This window comes from Kogia breviceps, chromosome 4 (genome assembly GCF_026419965.1).
Source record: "Kogia breviceps isolate mKogBre1 chromosome 4, mKogBre1 haplotype 1, whole genome shotgun sequence".
Lineage (NCBI taxonomy): Eukaryota > Metazoa > Chordata > Mammalia > Artiodactyla > Physeteridae > Kogia > Kogia breviceps.
This window is the reverse complement of record NC_081313.1, coordinates 181,623,665-181,644,323: the sequence shown is the minus strand read 5'-3', so window position 1 is coordinate 181,644,323 and position 20,659 is coordinate 181,623,665. Positions and strand designations below refer to the sequence as shown.

The 20,659-nt window shown below is 49.1% G+C and overlaps 1 protein-coding gene across 3 annotated transcripts in view; it reads left to right on the top strand.

Annotated features, from left to right (window-relative positions):
- Nucleotides 1-215: 215 nt before the first annotated feature.
- GNG7 (G protein subunit gamma 7) overlaps nt 216-20,659 on the top strand; it is a 157,091-nt gene continuing 136,647 nt past the window's right edge. The window contains exon 1 of one of the 3 annotated variants that reach the window (XM_059060409.2): nt 216-393. The gene's annotated coding sequence lies outside the window, so the exon portion shown is untranslated. The remainder of the gene's footprint in view (nt 394-20,659) is intronic. The other 2 variants (XM_067033226.1, XM_067033225.1) reach the window with 2 other exon arrangements.

The following is a 20,659-nucleotide window of genomic DNA, read 5'->3' as shown; positions in this document are numbered from 1 at the left end:
CACTAAGTCACCTCTGAAACTCGGCTCGCCGCCCCGCGGCGGGGGGCACCACACTGTACCTATTTGCATATTAGCATAGCTCTTCCCCGCTGCGCGTTCTCCCGTTGCGGGTGGCCAGCAGCGGTGCCACTCAACGCCCCGCCTCCCGGTCCCGCCCCCGCCCCCCCGCCCCACCCCCTCTCCCAGGCGCAGCCTACCCCGCTGCCTGCCCTGCGCCCCGCCCCGAGCCCTGGCTCCCGCCGCCGGCGCCCGCGATTGGCCGCGTTGGGCGCCAATGCCCGCCCCCTGCGAGCCGCCCCCGCCCCCGCGGAGGGGAGCGAGCGCTCGCGGGCCCGTGGTGGGTTCGGCTTCGCTGCGTGAGGGGCTGAGGCGGCCGTGGCGGCGCGAGCGCAGGTAAGGGCGCGTGCGGCCGTGATTTGGGCCAGGGTCTGCCGCCCCCGCCTCGAGTGCTGGGCGCAGGGTGCGGCCGGGGCTGAGGGGAGGCCCGGGCGGCCGCGGGTGGCGAGTCCTGGAACGTCTGCGGACGGAAACGGGGGTCGGGGTCTGTGAGGAGGGGCCGGGGATCCGGCTTAGGTGTTGGGGTCGGGGTTCCTGAAGAGGGTGCTAGGTCGGGGGTTTGGGGTGGAGTTGGGGGCTGGAGCTGGGGGTCGAGGTTAGCTGGAGAGGGGACTGCGATGGAGTTGGGGGGTCCTGGTGGCCGAGGAGGGTGATTGAGGAACTCGGGGTCAGGGTGAGCTGGCACAGGGCCAGAGAGCTGAGTTGGGGGGAGCCGAGGGAAGAGGGGCATCAGGCTCCTTTCAGAAAGCTTCCGAGGGCTATCAGGAGAAATGGAGAGTTAGGAGTCTGTGAGTGAAGAGAAAGGAGTGGGGGGGGGAGGGAGGTGGGATAGAAGCTGAGAGACACCCCCCCCCGCCGTTTTGCAGGAGGTTGATTATTCAGGAGGAAATGGGGGGATCTCGGTTCGAAGTCAGTTATGAGGATTGTGGAGGGGAATCCCCCCCACTTTGGCTAATCATCTGGTGTAGAAGGGGGCATGGGGCAGAAACCCCTTGGCCAGGCAGTGAGCTGCAGGACATGGGCTTTGGACACACTTTGCAAGTTCTGTTTCTGGGAGGCAGGGTGCAAAGGGGAAGCAGAGAGGCTCCTCTTGGTGGCCGAATTTTTCAGGAATTTGGGGGCTCACGAGCCCGGAATCAAAGTGGGAGTTTTGGGGACAATGATATTGAGGGAAGTGGGTAGCGCTTTTATTTTTCCTGGGGAGCGGGGCTTGCTCGGGGCTGGAAGGTGGGCGGTAGAAGACAGGAGTGATGAGCCTTCACCATTGCTAGTTGTCAGCGAGGCAAACGCCAAGCACAGACTTGTTCAGTCGCGCGCTGTGGTCTTGCACGGGTTGAGAGTGTAGCGGGCTCTGGAAGGTGGGCCTGTGTTCCCGTGTCCACTCGGGCTGCTTGCTTGGCTGTGTCGCCTCTGGGGATTAAGTTTACTCCTCTGTAAAGTGGGAATAATAGGAGCAGGTACCTCACAGGACGGCTGCCAGGGTCAAATGAGGGGATGCGTGTACCTCGCACGCTCCTGGCACATGGCGAGGGTACGTGCGCGTTGATAATAATGTTCTAAATTAAGGTTTTTTGGGGGGGAGGAAGGTGGGTGTGTAGAATTACTGGGTTGTCAGGGAGGGGAGGGAAGGAATCACTTGAAGCTTGACACCAGTCCCTCAATCTTGGAGTGCACGTAAGAATCCCCTCTGGAGCTTTAAAAAAGAATCTGCAGGGATCTCCCTGGTGGTCCAGTGGGTAAGACTCCACACTCCCAACACAGGGCGCCCGGGTTCAATCCCTGGTCGGGGAACTAGATCCCACGTGCATGTTGCAACTAAGCGTTCGCATGCTGCCACTAAGAAGCCCACGTGCCGCAACGAAGATCCCGTGTGCCACAACTAAGACTTGGCACAGCCTAAATAAATAAATAAATGTTTAAAAAAAAAAAAAAAAAAAGAATCTGCAAAAAAAAAAAATGGTTTCTTCATATTATTAAAAATGAGGGGAAAACAACAACAACAAAAGCCAGATCTACCTGCATCTGCCTGGATTCTGAAGCTTTATCAAGGAACAAGCACAGCTACTTAAGAGAAAGCTTCTCGGATGGTTTTGATTAAGTGTACCCCACAGGAGCCATTCGGATGTGTGTGCCCTGAACGGGACCACTAGGCCACGATTATATGAGCTTTACAGCTTGAGTTCACGTGGTGGACCAGGGTCTTTCCCCTTGGCAGTGCTGACAAACATCGCACTGCTGGCATTGGGGCCGGGTCTGTGGGGGGCCGTCCTGGGCACTGGGGGGCGTGGAGTAGCATCCCTGGCCCCATCCACTCAATGCCAGGACTCCTCCCCCACCAGTGTGACAATGACAGACGTACCCAGATGTCACCCCCTACTCCCAGGGAGTAGAATCACCCCTGGTGGAGACACCTTTCGGAAACAAAACTGAGTTATTTTCTCCTTTAATGATCACACCTCGCCTTTGATCCTTAAGAAGTATGGCCATTCAGATTTGGGTTGGTTTTTGTATCATCTCGTGTTCTGGTTTTGAGAGGAAAACAAAAATCACACCGCTTTTTAGAGAATTTTAGAAATGCTGACTTCTTTCTAGGTGAGTGTTTTGTGTGGCTTTTGAACACTTATACTGATTTTGAATGTAGGATCAAATGATTAGCTGCAGTCACTGAAAGGTGCCTACATTTGCGATTCGTTTCCTTGGTTGTAACCTAGTGCAGGAGGCTTCTACAGGAGCTTGAGTTCTTCCAGTGGTTTTTGGTCTCCAACTGCAAATAATTGTGACTGATGCTATTGTTTTCTGCTCCATGTTTCATAAAGCCTGGGGCCCATAGTTTGAAGGTAAAGACAACTGAATATGAATTACCCTGAGAGACAGTTCAGCTTCGTGCTTACTGAATGGAAGCATGTTTTTGGGTACACCCTGTTGTGGTGTAAAAAGTGCCTTCTTCTCACCAAAGTGTTATTACAGGTTTTCTCATTTGCATCTGGAAACAAATAGTCGCCTTTAAAATTGTATTGACTATGGCACTTGTGTTGGTTTTTTTTTTGGCTGTGCCAAGGGACATGCAGGATCTTAGGTCCCCAGCCAGGGACTGAACCCGTGCCCCCTGCAGTGGAAGCGCAGTCTTTACCATTGGACCGCCAGGGAAGTCCCAGGCATTTGTGTTCTTGAAGTTCCTGTGTAATTTCTTAGGGAAGCGTGGTTGGGCCTGGCCTCCATGACTTTGGAACTTTCTGGAGCTTTCTAGAGAGGAGGGTGCCCAGGACAGTTGTGTGATTGCTAGGTGTTGACCCAAACTTCAACCCCTTCCATCGCTCCCTGCAGGTTGCTTTGCCTTCACAGCCCCAGGGTGATGGGCCGAGCCTCCTCTTTGTTCTGGGAAGGTTTGTCTCCTGCAGACCCTGTCCTTGATGATGTCAAGGTTTGCCGTGTTCAATGCTCAATTCAGCAGCTCTGGACCTCGCTTTTCACCGCTTCTCTCTTGTGCTGCCCTTGGGCATGGCGTCTCCCTCTCTCTCTTCAGGGTCTAGAGAAAAGCGTTCATTCCGTACGTCACCCAGGAGACCTCAGACCAGACTGGGTCACTGAAAAGGTGGGTGACTTGTCCCAGGCACTCACAACTCCGCCCCCTCCTCCTCGTCCATGCTGTGACGTTGCATCCTGTCCTGCCAGCTGGTGGATAGGGGGGCTTGTGGGCAGCTCTGAGACTCTAACAGAAACAGTACCAGTTCTCCCTGAGAACCTTGCAAAGGGGAAAAGTCTTACTTTTTTATTTTTTAAATTGAGGTACAATTGCCGTTTCATAAAACTCAGCCACTTTAGCACATAGTTCAGTTTTTTCGTACGTTTATCGAGTTGTGCAACAATCTCTAGAAACCCCTCTTAGAACCTTCCATCACCTCAGTAAGATCTCCCTCCCCACGAGCAGTCACCCTGATCCCCCCTGCCCAGCTGACAACCACGAACCCGCTCTCTGTGTCTGTGCATCGGCCCGTCCTGGGCGTTTCCCATCCGTGGAATCACACCCTGTGTGGCCTTCCGTGTCTGGCTTCTCTCACTGAGCATCGTGGTCTCAGGGTCCGTCCACGTGGCAGCGAGTGTCAGGGCTTCTCTCCTTTCGTTGCTGAGGGACATTCCTGTGTGTGCAGGGACACGTGTTTATCCGTGCACCTGTTGGTGGACATCCCGGCTGCTCCCACATTTTGGCAGTGAAGAATCGTGCTGCTATGTAAATGGCTTTTTTCCTGGGCATTTGACAGCCCACTACACTGAAGCTCAGAGGTCGGGGGTGGTCATTGGGGCATCAGCCACCCCGGATCTGCCTTTCCCTCTCCCGTCTGTGTTTCTTCCCCCCCTGAGTTAAGTGTTTCCCTGTCTCTCCATCAGAACATCCCAGCTGGCAGATCAGCCTCTGGTCTCTCCCGCTCCAACGGGTTGACGCCCCCACCATGACCAGAATCTTCTCTCTAAAGCTGAGATTGGTTCGTCCTTTGCCCGCCACCTCCACCAGCTCGTCACCCACTCGACAAAACCGAGGTTGCTCCCTTGGCCCTTGGTGGCACCGGGGAGTTGGACCCATCCCACCTTCGGAGTGACCTTCACTTGGCCTCCAGTTACCACCGCTCCCGCTCCTCCTGGCCGCCCTCCCAGCTCAGGCCCCCCAGCTTTCCTGGATGGTGCAGTGTGCTGTCTCCTTTGTCTGAAACCTTCCTTCCTTCCTTCCTTCCTTCCTCTCCCCAACAAAGGCTGGTTGTGTGTCTATTTTAAGCTTCAGACCGGGTGCCAGGCTCCGAGAGCACCGCGTGAATGGGGAGCTTGTGTGCGTGTGGGGGGCGGCGTAGAGACGCGGCCCCGGGGCCTTTCTGTCCCTGGCCCGGCTCTCTGAGCTGGGGTCCCTGGGGGTGGCGGAGATGGGGGCCCAGGCCTGTGTGTTCCATGAGCTCCCCAGGTGCGCGGCGACAGGGAGAAGTCTCTTGGGGGGCGGGCAGGTGGGGATGACACCTGTGCATGGGACGTCAGGGGCAGAGGCCACTGAGAAGTTTGCCAGGGGGCAGGTGGGAGGAGCACAGCCGTCAGGGGCAGGGTCTCCCCCCTCCCTGGGCACCCTGGACCCTGGGGCTGGTCATCTTCTACCGGGGCCCTCCTGGGCACCGTGGCTGTGGAGCACCTCCCCGGCCTCCGCCCTCTCGATGCCGGATGCAGTGCCGAGGGGGAGAAACCGATTTGTAGAAGCTGCTCCCCTTTCTGGAGTTTCTGAAAATTAACTATTTGCAGGTGATAAAAGACAAAAGGATGACCCATCTTTGCGGTACGTCAATTAGTTTGCTTTTCATGACTGTGGGTGTGCATGGGTGTGTACATGTGAGTTTCCACAGCTCTTTGCTAACATGATGGGGTGCCGGGCGAGGGGCCAGGTGAATCTGGGGTGCAAATTAATTTGAAACCCGCCCGCCAGCTCTGCTTCGTGACAGTTACTAATGATCATATCTTTTGTCCTTGGTTGTCAAGGCCATGACCCCTGCCCCTGCCTTCTTAAGAAGCTCCTTAATTTGTTGGACAAAAAAGTCAAGAGAAATCAAAAACAGGAGGTGAATCCAGCCGAGTCTGTGCAGCTCCCATGCCGGAGCAGACAGGCTGTGGCTGGGAGGGTCAGAGTAAGGCCCCAGCCCTACCAGCCTGTCTTTGCCTACTTGTGTGACTTTCCTCGGGCCCCCGTAACAAAGCGCCACAGACCAGGTGGCCTGAAGCAGCAGAAATCTGTCTTTTCCCAGTCTTGGAGGCCAGAAGTCTGAAATCAGTGTGGGTCGAGCCACGCTTCCCCTGGGGGCTTCAGGGCAGGGTCCTTCCCGCTTCTTCCGGCTTCTGGAAGGTGGTAGTTTCCAGCAACTCCTGGCGCTCCATGGCTTGTAGATGTATCATTCCGGTCTCAGCCTTGGTCATCACGTGGCCATCACCCTGTGTGTCTGTCAAAGAAAACCCGGAGCTGGACAGTAGCTAGAACAGTAAGAACAGACACTACCCTGAAACGATTGCAACGGGGAAATGAAACCTCCGTATAGAACTAGGCTCCACTCTGAATACAGCACGGACAAGCGGGGACACGTAGCCAAGGAGCCGGTGGGGGTCTGTGGATGGAAAATGGCCAAGAGGAAACATAAGGGGAGATTCTGGTTAAGGGGACCTCTGAGGATTCCGCCTGCAGGTGGCCGGATCAGCCATCACCTGGGGGAGGGCCTGAGGAACCGGAGCAGGTATTGGGAGTTGTCACATGTGGAGGCTGGGGGAGCCTCAGGCAACCAACGTAGCAGGATCCTTGTTAAAACTGGACAATGCAGAGGTGAACACGGGAACCCAAACGTCGAGGTCCCCTTGAAAAGTTCAAGGTAGCCTGAGTAGAATCGGGTCAAGGAGAGCATCTTTATCAAGTCTCACGCGTGTCCACATTTCCCTCTTCTGAGGACACCAGTCATTGGCTTAGGGCCAACCTACCCCGTGTGACCTCACGTTAGCTCGATGACACCCACAAAGATGCCATTTCCAAATCAGGTCCCACTCCCAGCTACCATGCTGAGGAAGCGCACGTACCTTTGCGGGGGAGGACACTGCACCCCACGCCACCTAGAAAGGGGTCACCCTCGTGGGTGAGAGTCAGCTTTTGTGGGGCCCTGTGGTCCTAATTTCTAAACGCTCTTCTCCCCTCTCCCCCCGTTCCCTCTCTCTCAACACTGGAAAAGTCAACATTGGCACCAGCTGACAGAAAATGGAGAACTCGGGCCTGACTGGGCCCCTGGGAGGAAGCGGGAGATTTCAAGTTCACGGGGACAGGAGCGTGGAGGAGGTCGCAGGTCACCTCGCAGCCCCGGGGAAGCTCTTGGTTGTTTGTCACCTGTAGGACGGGGCAGGCACACCCTCCTTGACCACTTCCAGGTTGTGCAGACCCAGTGAGGCACCTCTGGAGGAGGTGGTGGGGATTTTCTGTAAATATGAGGCGTTCTTGTTATTAACGTGATGGGTTTGATTAAGGCAGGGTTTCTCCTCCTCGGCAGTGTGGACGCTGGGGGTCCATCCGGTCATCCTCTCTGGGGGGCCGTCCTGGGCACTGTGGGGTGTGGAGCAGCCTCCCTGGACCCACCCACTCGATGCCAGGAGCCCCCAGTCCTGATAACCACAGATGCCCGAGACATGGCCCAGTGTCCCCTGAGGGGGCAGAGTCACCCGCAGATGGGAACCGTTGGGCTGAACTATGTCTAATAAGATTTTACAATTCTATGATTGCACTACAGTAAAAAGATACTTTTTAAAAATTTTTAAATTTTAAATTTTATTTTTATTTATTTTTGGTCGCATTGGGTCTTCGCTCCTGAGCATGGGCTTTCTCCAGTTGCGGCGAGCGAGGGCTACTCTTTGTTGTGGTGTGTGGGCTTCTCATTGCAGTGGCTTCTCTTCTTGTGGAGCATGGGCTATAAGCGTGTGGGCTTCATTAGTTGTAGCACGTGGGCTCAGTAGTTGTGGCTCGCAGGCCCTAGCGCGCATGGGCTTCAGTAGTTGTGGCGCATAGGCTTAGTTGCTTCTCGGCATGTGGGATCTTCCCGGACCAGGGCTCGAACCTGTGTCCCCTGCATTGGTGGGTAGATTCTTAACCACTGCGCCACCAGGGAAGTCCCTATTTTTTAATATTTTGAAATTTTATTTTATTGAAGTATAGTTGATTTACAATGTTGTGTTAATTTCTGCTGTACAGCAGAGTGACAGTTATACACATATATACATTTTTAAAAAATTTTCTTTTCTGTTACAGTTTATCCCAGGAGTTTGGATATAGTTCCCTATGCTCTACAGTAGGACCTTGTTGTTTATCCAGTCTAAATGTAATAGTTTGCATCTACTAACCCCAAACTCCCATTCCATCCCTTTCTCTCCCCAGCTCCCCCTTGGCAACCGCAAGTCTGTTCTCTATGTCTGTGAATCTGTTTCTGTTTCATGGATAGGTTCATTTGTGCCATATTTTAGATTCCACATATAAATGCTATCATATGGTATTTGTGTTTCTTTTTCTAACTTACTTCACTTAGTATGATAATCTCTAGTTGTATCAATGTTGCTGCAAATGGCATTATTTTGTCCTTTTTTATGACTGAGTAGTATTCCATTGTATATATGTACCACATCTTCTTTATACGTTCATCTGTCCACGGACATTTAGGTTGCTTCCATGTCTCAGCTACTGTGAATAGTGCTGCTGTGAACATAGGGGTGCATGTATCTTTTTGAATTAGAGTTTTCTCCAGATATATGCCCACTTGGTGGGTCGTTTTTAGAGCTACTGAAATATCTGCAGGTTGAAAATGTGGATTGAGAATCAGAGCACCTTGGAAAGTCAGTTGTGGAAGGGCCCCGAGGTTGTCCAGTCCAGGGGGCGGCGTGGCTTATGGGCCAGATCCTCCATCACCATCTGTTTTTGTAAGGCCCCTGAGCTAAGAATATTTTTTCTGTTTGTTTGTTTGTTGTTTTGGCCCTGCCTCGCGGCTTGCGGGACGTTAGTTCCCCGACCAGGGATTGAACCCAGACCCTCGGTAGTGAAAGCACTGAGCTCTAACCACTGGACCGCCAGTGAATGGGCCACCAGGGAATTCCCAGAATGGTTTTTACATTTTTCTTTTTTCTTTTTCTTTTTAATTGGGATACAGTTGCTTTACAATGTTGTGTTAGTTTCTGCTGTACAACGAAGTGAATCAGCCATATGTATACATATATCCCCTCCCTCTTGGACCTCCCTCCCACCCCACCATCCCCCCATCCAGGTCAGCACAGAGCACAGAGCTGAGCTCCTGTGCTCTACAGCAGCTTCCCACCAGCTATCCGTTTTACACAGGGCAGCGCACATACGTCAATCCCAGTCTCCCAATTCATCTCCCTCCCCCGGCCCCCCGCTGTGTCCACTCGTCAGTTGTCTATGTCTGCGCCTCTATTCCTGCCCTTCAAACAGGTTCATCTGTACCATTTTTAAATGGTTGAAAAAAGTCAAACGAAGCCTGATATGTCACGACGCATGAAAATTACAGAGTTCACATTTCCGTGTCCAGAAGCAAAGTCTTACTGGCACAGATCCACATGCATCCGTTCAGGTGTTGCTCATGTCGGGTTTCCCACCACACACGAGACGCTAAGGCTCACAAAGCAGAAAATATTGATTCTTTGGCCCCTTCCAGGAAAAGTCTGGCCACCCCTCTAGTCCAACTTGTGTGATTTACAGATGGCGAGACTGAGGTCCATTGGTTTCACAGGTTCATGGCAATGCTGGGACTTGAACTTGGGGTTTCATAGCTTTTATGGTTTCATTTAAGCTCTAGTATTGGGAGAGCAAATAATACTTGACTTCTGAGACGTTGCCTCTGATGCTGCCTAGTTAGGAGCTTGGATGCCCACAGCCTTCTGGGTGAGCGGGGGTTAACGATTTGGGAAGAACTGTATGGAATGATTATATTTCCCATAGCATCGTGCCCTACTGCGATGGATCATTGATTTTCTTTAGTGTCACGAGACGTGAGGGACATGCGTCTTAGAAATAACAGGCTCTTAGATTTAAAGAACCGTGGCCTCTGATAGCTCAAAAATAGGTCGCATTTTAAGACATCAATTATGTTTATTATAACGTTACTTAAAAATGTACAAACATCAAACTTTGTATATAAATGTCTGTGCTCATAGCTTTTACATCATGAACCGAAAAAAGCATGTAAAGTAAAGGAAAACAAAATAGTAACACAGTGAATTAATGGGCATCCAAATGCATAGTCAGACGAACCCTTGTATTGTCAGGCGATGGGTGTTTTTTAGAAAGATGTTCCAAGAGCCACAGTTTGCCAGGCATAGCGTCCCAGAGCGAGCTTGTAAAAGGCCAGGTTGCCGTGAAAACTGAGGCTCCCTTCCCTGGGCTGGGGCTCCTCGCTCAGCACCTGCTGAACTTAGCACTGCCTCTCTCTTTAGGTCGAGAAACTGACAGATTAGTTCTTCCAGGCTGACTTGTAAATATTTGAGGCACCAACGAGAAGTGGAATTTTTTTTCCCCTTCAAATTGCTACTTAGTGAAATGCAGAGCTGTTTTTGTTTTTTTTTTTCCAGAGTTGTTTTTGACTTGAATGATTGACAGCAGGAGGTGGTAAGAGGAAGCTGGGCTGGTGAGGCTTTGGGGAGGAGCTGGGTGGTTTTTATTGTTTAAAAAATAGATTTGCTCTGTTCTGTCTCTCTGTCTCTGTCTTTCTGTCTCTGTCTCTCTCCTTCTGTCTCTGTCTTTCTGTCTCTCTCTCTCTTTTTCTGTCTCTCCCTCTGTCTCTGTTTCTCTGTCTTTGTCTCTCTCTGTCTCTTTCTCTCTCTCATCAGACGATTCCAGGAGCTTCTCAGGGGCTGTGTAAAGAAAACAAAGCATGTCCAGTGATGTTCACAAACCTCACGTGTGTGTGCAGTTTGGGGCCATGAAGGACAGGGGGCCAGGGTTCTGGAACCTCAGGTTCCGGTCTCAGCTCCGTTTCTTTTTTTCTTTTTTTTAAACATTTATTTATTTACTTGTCGTGCTGGGTCTTAGTTGCTGCATGTGGGCTTCTTAGTTGTGGCATGAGAACTGTTAGTTGCGGCATGCATGTGGAATCTAGTTCCCTGGCCAGGGATCGAATCCAGACCCCCTGCATTGGGAGTGCAGAGTCTTAGCCGCTGCGCCACCAGAGAAGTCCCTCAGCTCCATTTCTTATTTCCAAATCGTCAAAGTCCCCCGTCCTCTGGGCCTCCACTTCCCTCACTGTGAAATGGGGTGTAGGATAAGCTGGTGCCCATGCCCGTCTCTCCGGGTACCACAGCCAGCACCCCACATGTCGTCTCTAAGAAGGATAGTGGGCTGCATTCCGACATCTGCTTTTTTTAAAAAAAAATTATTGAAATATAGCTGATTTACAATGTTGTGTTAATTTCTGCTATATAGCAAAGTGATTCAGTTATACATATATACTCTTTCATATTCTTTTTCAGTATAGATTATTATAAGATATTGAATATAGTTCCCTGTGCTCTATAATAGGACCTTGTTGTTTATCCATCCTATATACAATCATTTCATCTGGTAATCCAAAACTCCCTGTTTCTTTTTAATTATATTTTTTATTTTGGACTAATTTCAGGTGTCCAGAAAAGTCACAGAGGTAGTACAGAGAGTCCCGTGTACCCCTCACCCAAACTCTACCGCCACCAGCATCCTGCTTTCCGGGGTGCCTTTGCCACCCTAGGAAATCAGCATGGGTGCATCACCATTGACTCAAGCCCGCACTGAGTTTGGATTCCACTAGCTTCCCCTGATGTCCTTTTCTGCCCCAGGGCCCCCTCCAGGATCCCACATGACTTTAGTCCTCACATCTTCTTAGCCCCTCTGAGCGATGACAGTTTCTCTAACTTTCCTTGTCTTTCATGCCTGGACAGCTGTGAGAAGGACGGGTCAGGAGTTTTTTGTTGTTGTTGTTGTTGTTTTTGGTACGCGGGCCTCTCACTGCTGTGGCCTCTCCCGTTGCGGAGCACAGGCTCCGGACGCGCAGGCTCAGCGGCCACGGCTCACGGGCCCAGCCGCTCCGTGGCATGTGGGATCTTCCCCGACCGGGGCACGAACCCCCGTCTCCTGCATCGGCAGGCGGACTCGCAACCACTGCGCCACCAGGGAAGCCCGCCCGGGTCAGGAGTTTTGCAAGATGCCCCTCGGTGTGGGTTAGTTTAATGTTTTTCTCGTGATTAGATTGAGGTTACAGATTTGGGTGCTGAGTGCCTTCTCGTCCCGTCCCAGGGGTCCCTGACACCCACGTGGCATCACCCAGATATTAACCTTGAATACCTGTCCCAGGTAGTATTTGCCCCGTCAGGTACGCAGAGGCCCAGATTAGTCTCCTCCCTGCCCCCCCGCCCCCCCCCCCCCCACCAGAACTGTTCCGGAGGTCAGATTCTCCATCCTCTGTGCTGTGAACTTTGCCTTGCATCTTTGCAGCGTGATGTCAGCTTTATCCTGCTTCCATCGTAACCAACAAAGGCTGTGCTCCTGGATGTGACTTCGGGGAGTTGAAAACTCATTGTCTTGCATATCGTGGCCGCAGACACTGCTTAGTGTTTTGGAGAAACGTCTTCCTCCTACTGTGAGACACATGGGTCCCACCCATCCCAAATCCATGCATTGGTTGGGGGGGGACTTGGACGGGTCCCGCTGCTGGTGACTGAAGTCCCAGTGGAAGCCAGCCCTTTCTGAATGTCCTGGCCCAGCTTTGCATAGGTGCCACGTTCTGATCAAAGGAGGGGGAGTTTTGAAACTCCAGGGTAGAGTTTCTTTTTTTTTTTTTAAATATGTATTTATTTATTTATTCATTTTGGCTGCGCTGAGTCTTCTTTGTGGCATGCGTATCTTTAGTTGGTGCGTACAGACTTCTTAGCTGCGGCGTGTGGGATCTAGCTCCCCGACCAGGGATAGACCGGGGTCCCTGCGTTGGGAGCGTGGAGTCCCACCCCCTGGACCCCGAGGGACACCCCCGAAACCCCAGGGGAGAGTTTTGGCACAGACGGCCTGAGGCTGGGAAGCCTCCCGAGGGCGCTGCTGCCCCTGCCCTCCCGCCCGGGTCCCTGCCTCCGAGCAGCGCCCTGGGTGCTGGCTCACACATTGCCGGAGCATCTGGCCGAAGCAGAGGGTTGCTGGAAAGCAGCCTGCTTTGTGGGGAGGTGTTCGGTGTGTCCTTTAAAAGTGAAACTGGGCACCCCTGGGAGATGTCTGGGAGAAAGCGGGCAGGAGTCGCCCCCGCTCTGGGACCTGGGACGGTGAATGGGACCCTTTGTTGCTCCGAAGCCTTTTTTTCAGTGGCCTCTTTACTCAGCCGTCAACGTCGGGATGGTGCCAGGGGCGGGTGTAAGGACCATCCCATGCATGTTTCCCGCCGCCCGAGGGGAGGGCCCTGCCAGTCACGCTAGTTTCTGGGGATCAATAAATCAGTTTATCACATGCCGGACACCATCCCCCTTCCTCCTCCCCTCCCCCCCCGCCCCCGCCCATCTCTGCTCAGCACCCTGTGGGCATCGTAACTCACCTCCCTGCGTCCACTTCTGCCCACTCTGATTTGTTTTGTTTTTTCATCGTGGTGAGTTACACGTCACTTTATTTTATTTTATTTATTTATTTTTTATTTCTGCGGTACGCGGGCCTCTCACTGTTGTGGCCCCTCCCGCTGCGGAGCACAGGCTCCGGACGCGCAGGCTCAGCGGCCACGGCTCACGGGCCCAGCCGCTCCGCGGCACGTGGGATCCTCCCGGACCGGGGCACGAACCCGCGTCCCCTGCATCGGCAGGCGGACCCTCAACCTCCGCGCCACCAGGGAAGCCACACGTCACTCTAAATTCACCACTTTAACCGTTTTTAGTGTACAGCTCAGCAGCATTAAGTACATTCACGCTGTTGTGCGACCACTGCCCCCCTCCCACCCCCGCATCCATCCTGCACCGTTTCACCTTGTGAATTTGAAACTGTCCCCATTAAACACTCCCCGGTCCCCCCACCCCGCAAGCCCCTGACAGCCAGGAACCCAGTCTCTGACTCTGTGGGTCGGGCTGTTCTGGACGTTTCCCATCAGTGGAATCACACCCTGTGTGGCCTTCTGTGTCTGGCTTCTCTCACTGAGCGTCGTGTCCTCGGGGTGCGTCCACGCTCATACTTTACAGCAGAATAGTATTCCTTTGTACGCATCTGTCACGTTGTTTTGATGCATTCGTCTATCGATGGGCGTTGAGGTGTTTCCACTTCTTGGTTGCTGTGACTCGGGCTGCAGTGAACGTTTGCCTGCGGTTTTTTGTGTGGATGGCTGTTTTCAGTCCTCTCGGGTGGATACCCAGAAGTGGCATCGCGGGGCCCATCATCTATTTTTAAACCTCTAGATTGTTTGTGCTTCTCCGCCGGGTGGGATTTTCATCCATTTGCTGCTTCTCTCGCAGCTCAGCCCTGGGGGGCTTCGGCCGGATTTGATTTCTTCTGGTTGATTCCGTTCACCTGCTTCCCGCCTTCATCCTTGTTCCTGGGCAGCCGGCCTGGGGCAGCTTTCTCTGCACTGTTGATTTGTCTCCCTCCTGCCTCTGGGCTCACACTCCTGCTTCCTTCCCCTGGCCTGGAATGCCCTCTGCTCTCTGTTCTGACGAACGCCACCTCGTTGCTGTCAGCCTGACCCTCCTACGGCCCCCTCTTCCCCGTGCCTGGCTTCAACTTACTCCTGTGTCCAGTGATGCCACCCTGAACCCACCGGACTCTCAGCCGCCTCCGCTCAGCAGTCGCCGGGGGACCTCACCCAGTTTTCTTTAGCCTGGGCTTCAGTGTTTGGTTGGTTGGTTGGTTTTGTGTATAAAGGAGGCTCCTGCCTCAAGGGCGGTCAAGCAGACCACACAGAATGTTATGTCTAGTAGCCAGCAAGGATTAAATGTGCAGGAAAAAAATGGGCTGTTTTATTCAGACAAAAGCATGGAGGAGTAAAAAAAGCAGAAGCAAGCTGTGATAGAGTGATGGCCCCAAGGACGTCCCCGTTCTGGTCCTGGGGTCTGTGGACATGTCACCTCACGGGGCAGAGGGGACTTTGAGAGTGGGATTAAGTTGAGGCCCCTGAGACAGGGGTGACCCTGGATTCCCTGGGAGGGCCCAGCGTCATCACAGGGTCCTTATAAGAGGGAGGCGGGAGGGTCAGAGGCAGAGAGAGATGGGAGAGGCTGCACTGCTGGCTGTGAGGATGCAGGGGGGGCCGCGAGCCAGGGATGCGGCGCCTCTAGAAGCTGGAAAAGGCGGGAACCGATGCTGCCCTGGAGCCTCCGGAAGGACCCGCCCTGCCCACGCCTACATTTAGCCCCGTGAGACCCCAGTCGGACTCCTGACCCCCAGAACTGTGAGAGAATCAATGTGTGTGGGGTTTTTTTAAAAACATCTTTATTGGAGTATAATTGCTCTACAGTGTGGTGTTAGTTTCTGCTGTATAACAAAGTGAATCAGTATTATGTATACATATATCCCCATATCCCCTCCTTCTTGTGTCTCCCTCCCACCCTCCCTAACCCACACCTCTAAGTGGTCACCAAGCACCGAGCTGATCTCCCTGTGCTATGCGGCTGCTTCCCACTAGCTAGCTGTTTTACGTTTGGTAGTGTATATTTGTCCATGTCACTCTCTCACTTCGTCCCAGCTTACCCTTCCCCCTCCCCGTGTCCTCAAGTCCATTCTCTACGTCTGCGTCTTTATTGCTGACCTGCCCCTAGGTTCTACAGAACCTTTTTTTTTTAGATTCCATATACATGTGTTAGCATTCCGGCATTTGTTTTTCTCTTTCTGACTTATTTCACTCTGTATGACAGTCTCTAGGTCCATCCACCTCACTATAAATAACTCAATTTCATTCCTTTTTATGGCTGAGTGATATTCCGTTGTATATATGTGCCACATCTTCTTTATCCATTCATCTGTCAGTGGACACTTAGGTTGCTTCCATGTCCTGGCTATTGTAAATAGAGCTGCAATGAACATTGTGGTACATGACTCTTTTGGAGTTATGGTTTTCTCAAGGTTTAGGCCCAGTAGTGGGATTGCTGGGTCATATGGTAGTTCTATTTTTAGTTTTTTAAGGAGCCTCCATACTGTTCTCCATAGTGGCTGTATCAATTTACATTCCCACCAACAGTGCAAGAGGGTTCCCTTTTCTCCATACCCTCTCCAGCATTTATCGTTTATAGATTTTGATGATGGCCATTCTGACCGGTGTGAGGTGATACCTCATTGTAGTTTTGATTTGCATTTCTCTAATGATTAGTGATGTTTAGCATCCTTTCATGTGTTTGTTGGCTATCTGTATATCTTCTTTGGAGAAATGTCTATTTAGGTCTTCTGCCCATTTTTGGATTGGGTTGTTTGTTTTTTTGATATTGAGCTGCATGAGCTGCTTGTATATTTTGGAGATTAATCCTTAGTCAGTTGCTTCATTTGCAAATATTTTCTCCCATTCAGAGGGTTGTCTTTTCATCTTGTTTATGGTTTCCTTTGCTGTGCAAAAGCTTTTAAGTTTCATTAGGTCCCATTTGTTTATTTTTGTTTATATATCCATTTCTTTAGGAGGTGGTTCAAAAAGGATCTTGCTGTGATTTATGTCATAGAGTGTTCTGCCTGTGTTTTCCTCTAAGAGTTTTATAGTGTCTGGCCTTACATTTAGGTCTTTAATCCATTTTGAGTTTATTTTTGTGTATGGTATTAGGGAATGTTCTAATTTCATTCTTTTACATGTAGCTGTCCAGTTTGCCCAGCACCACTTACTGAAGAGGCTGTCTTTTCTCCATTGTATATTCTTGCCTCCTTTCTCAAAGATGAGGTGACCATATGTGAGTGGGTTTATCTCTGGGCTTTCTATCCTGTTCCATTGACCTGTATTTCTGTTTTTGTGCCAGTACAATACTGTCTTAATTACTGTAGCTTTGTAGTATAGTCTGAAGTCAGGGAGCCTGATCCTCCAGCTCCGTTTTTCTTTCTCAATATTGCTTTGGCTATTCAGGGTCTTTGGTGTTTCCATAAAAATTGTGAAATTTTTTGTTCTAGTTCTGTGAAAAATGCCATTGGTGGCTTGATAAGGATTGCATCGAATCTGTAGATTGCTTTAGGTAATATAGTCATTTTCACAATGTTGATTCTTGCAATCCAAGAACATGGTATATGTCTCCATCTGTTTGTATCATCTTTAATTTCTTTCATCAGTGTCTTATAGTTTTCTGCATACAGGTCTTCTGTCTCCTTAGGTAGGTTTATTCCTAGGTATTTTATTCTTTTTGTTGCAGTGGTAAATGGGAGTGTTTCCTTAATTTCCCTTTCAGATTTTTCATCATTAGTGTATAGGAATGTAAGAGATTTCTGTGCATTAATCTTGTATCCTGCTACTCTACCAAATTCATTGATTAGCTCTAGTAGTTTTCTGGTAGCATCTTTAGGATTCTCTAGGTATAGTATTATGTCATCTGCAAACAGTGACAGTTTTACTTCTTCTTTACTGATTTGGATTCCTTTTATTTCTTTTTCTTCTCTGCTGTGGCTAAAACTTCCAAAATTGTGTTGAATAATAGTGGTGAGAGTGGGCAACCTTGTCTTGTTCCTGATCTTAGTGGAAATGGTTTCAGTTTTTCACCATTGAGAACAATGTTGGCTGTGGGTTTGTCATATATGACCTTTATTATGTTGAGGTAAGTTCCCTCTATGCCTACTTTCTGGAAGGTTTTTATCATAAATGGGTGTTGAATTTTGTCAAAAGCTTTTTCTGCATCTGTTGAGATTATCGTATGGTTTTTATCCTTAAATTTGTTAATATGGTGTATCACATTGATTGACTTGCTCATATTGAAGAATCCTTGCATTCCTGGCATAAACCCCACTTGCTCATGGTGTATGATCCTTTTAATGTGCTGCTGTATTCTGTTTGCTACTATTTTGTTGAGGATTTTTGCATCTATGTTCATCAGTGACATTGGCCCGTAGTTTTCTTTTTTTCTTTTTTTTTTTTTTTTTTTTGCAGTATGCGGGCCTCTCACTGTTGTGGCCTCTCCCGTTGCGGAGCACAGGCTCCGGACACGCAGGCCTAGTGGCCATGGCTCACGGGCTTAGTTGCTCCGCGGCATGTGGGATCTTCCCGGACCAGGGCACGAACCCGTGTCTCCTGCATCGGCAGGCGGATTCTCAACCACTGCGCCACCAGGGAAGCCCCCGTAGTTTTCTTTTTTTGTAACATCTTTGTCTGGTTTTGGTATCAGGGTGATGGTGGCCTTGTAGAATGTGTTTGGGAGTGTTCCTCCCTCTGCTATATTTTGGAAGAGTTTGAGAAGGATAGGTGTTAGCTCTTCTCTAAATGTTTGATAGAATTCGCCTGTGAAGCCATCTGGTTCTGGGCTTTTGTTTGTTGGAAGATTTTTAATCACAGTTTCAATTTCAGTGCTTGTGATTGGTCTGTTTATATTTTCTATTTCTTCCTGGTTCAGTCTCGGCAGGTTGTGCTTTTCTGAGAACTTGTCCATTTCTTCCAGGTTGTCCATTTTATTGGCATATGGTTGCTTGTAATAATCTCTCATGATCCTTTGTATTTCTGCAGTGTCCGTTGTTACATCTCCTTTTTCATTTCTAATTCTGTTGATTTGAGTCTTCTCCCTTTTTTTCTTGGTGAGTCTGGCTAATGGTTTATCAATTTTGTTTATCTTCTCAAAGAAACAGCTTTTAGTTTTATTGATCTTTGCTATCATTTTCTTCATTTCTTTTTCATTGATTTCTGATCTGATCTTTATGATTTCTTTCCTTCTGCTAACTTTGGGGTTTTTTTGTTCCTCTTTCTCTAATTTCTTTAGGTGTAAGGTTAGGTTTATTTGAGATTTTTCTTGTTTCTTGAGGTAGGATTGTATTGCTATAAACTTCCCTCTTAGAACTGCTTTTTGCTGCATCCCATAGGTTTGGGGCCATCGTGTTTTCATTGTCATTTGTTTCTAGGTATTTTTTGATTTCCTCTTTGATTTCTTCAGTGATCTCTTGGTTATTTAGTAGAGTATTGTTTAGCCTCCACGTGTTTGTATTCTTTACAGTTTTTTTCCTGTGATCGATATCTAATCTCATAGCGTTGTGGTCGGAAAAGATATTTGATACGATTTCAATTTTCTTAAATTTACCAAGGCTTGATTTGTGACCCAAGATATGATCTATCCTGGAGAATGTTCTATGAGCACTTGAGAAGAAAGTGTATTATGTTGTTTTTGGATGGAATGTCCTATAAATATCAATTAAGTCCCTCTTGTTTAATGTATCGTTTAAAGCTTGTGTTTTCTTATTTATTTTCATTTTGGTTGACCTGTCCATTGGTGAAAGTGGGGTGTTAAAGTCCCCTACTATGATTGTGTTACTGTCGATTTCCCCTTTTATGGCTGTTAACATTTGCCTTATGTATTGAGGTGCTCCTATGTTGGGTGCATAAATATTTACAATTGTTATATCTTCTTCTTGGATTGATCTCTTGATCATTATGTAGTGTCCTTCTTTGTCTCTTGTAATAGCCTTTATTTTACAGTCTGTTTTGTCTGATATGAGAATTGCTACTCCAGCTTTCTTTTGATTTCCATTTGCATGGAATATCTTTTTCCATCCCCTCACTTTCAGTCTGTATTTGTCCCTAGGTTTGAAGTGGGTCTCTTATAGACAGCATATATACGGGTCTTCTTTTTATATCCATTCAGCCAGTCTGTGTCTTTTGGTTGGAGCATTTAATCCATTTACATTTAAGGTAATTATCAATATGTATGTTCCCATTACCATTTTCTTAATTGTTTTAGGTTTGTTATTGTAGGTCTTTTTTTCCTTCTCTTGTGTTTCCTGCCTAGAGAAGTTCCTTTAGCATTTGTTGTAAAGCTGGTTTGGTGGTGCTGAATCCTCTTAGCTTTTGCTTGTCTGTAAAGATTTTAATTTCTCTGTTGAATCTGAATGAGATCCTTGCTGGGAAGAGTAATCTTGGTTGTACGTTCTTCCTTTTCATCACTTTAATTATGTCTTGCCACTCCCTTCTGGCTTGCAGAATTTCTGCTGAAAGATAAGCTGTTAACCTTATGGGAATTCCCTTCTATGTTATTTGTTGCCTTTTCCCTTGCTGCTTTTAATATTTTTTCTTTGTATTTAATTTTTGATAGTTTGATTAATATGTGTCTTGGTGTGTTTCTTCTTGGATTTATCCTGTATGGGACTCTCTGTGCTTCCTGGACTTGATTGACTATTTCCTTTCCCATATTAGGGAAGATTTTGACTATAATCTCTTCAAATATTTTCTCAGTCCCTTTCTTTTTCTCTTCTTCCTCTGGGATCCCTATAATTCGAATGTTGGTGCATTTAATGTTGTCCCAGAGGTCTCTGAGACTGTCCTCAATTCTTTTCATTCTTTTTCTTTATTCTGCTCTGCTGTAGTTATTTCCACTATTTTATCTTCCAGGTCACTTATCCGTTCTTCTGCCTCAGTTATTCTGCTATTGATCCCATCTAGAGTATTTTTTTTTTTTTTTTTTTTTTTTTTTGTGGTACGCGGGCCTCTCACTGTTGTGGCCTCTCCCGTTGCGGGGCACAGGCTCCGGACGCGCAGGCCCAGCGGCCATGGCTCACGGGCTCAGCCACTCCGCGGCACGTGGGATCCTCCCGTACCGGGGCACGAACCCGTATCCCCTGCATCGGCAGGCGGACTCCCAACCACCGCGCCACCAGGGAAGCCCTAGAGTATTTTTAATTTCATTTATTGTGTTGTTCATCATTGTTTGTTTGCTCTTTAATTCTTCTAGGTCCTTGTTAAAGGTTTCTTGTATTTTCTCCATTCTATTTCCAAGATTTTGGATCATCTTTACTATCATTACTCTGAATTCTTTTTCAGGTAGACTGCCTATTTCCTCTTCATTTGTTTGGTCTGGTGGGTTTTTACCTTGCTCCTTCATCTGCTGCGATTTCTCTGTCTTCTCATTTTGCTTAACTTACTGTGTTTGGTGTCTCCTTTTTGCAGGCTGCAGGTTCGTAGTTCCCATTGTT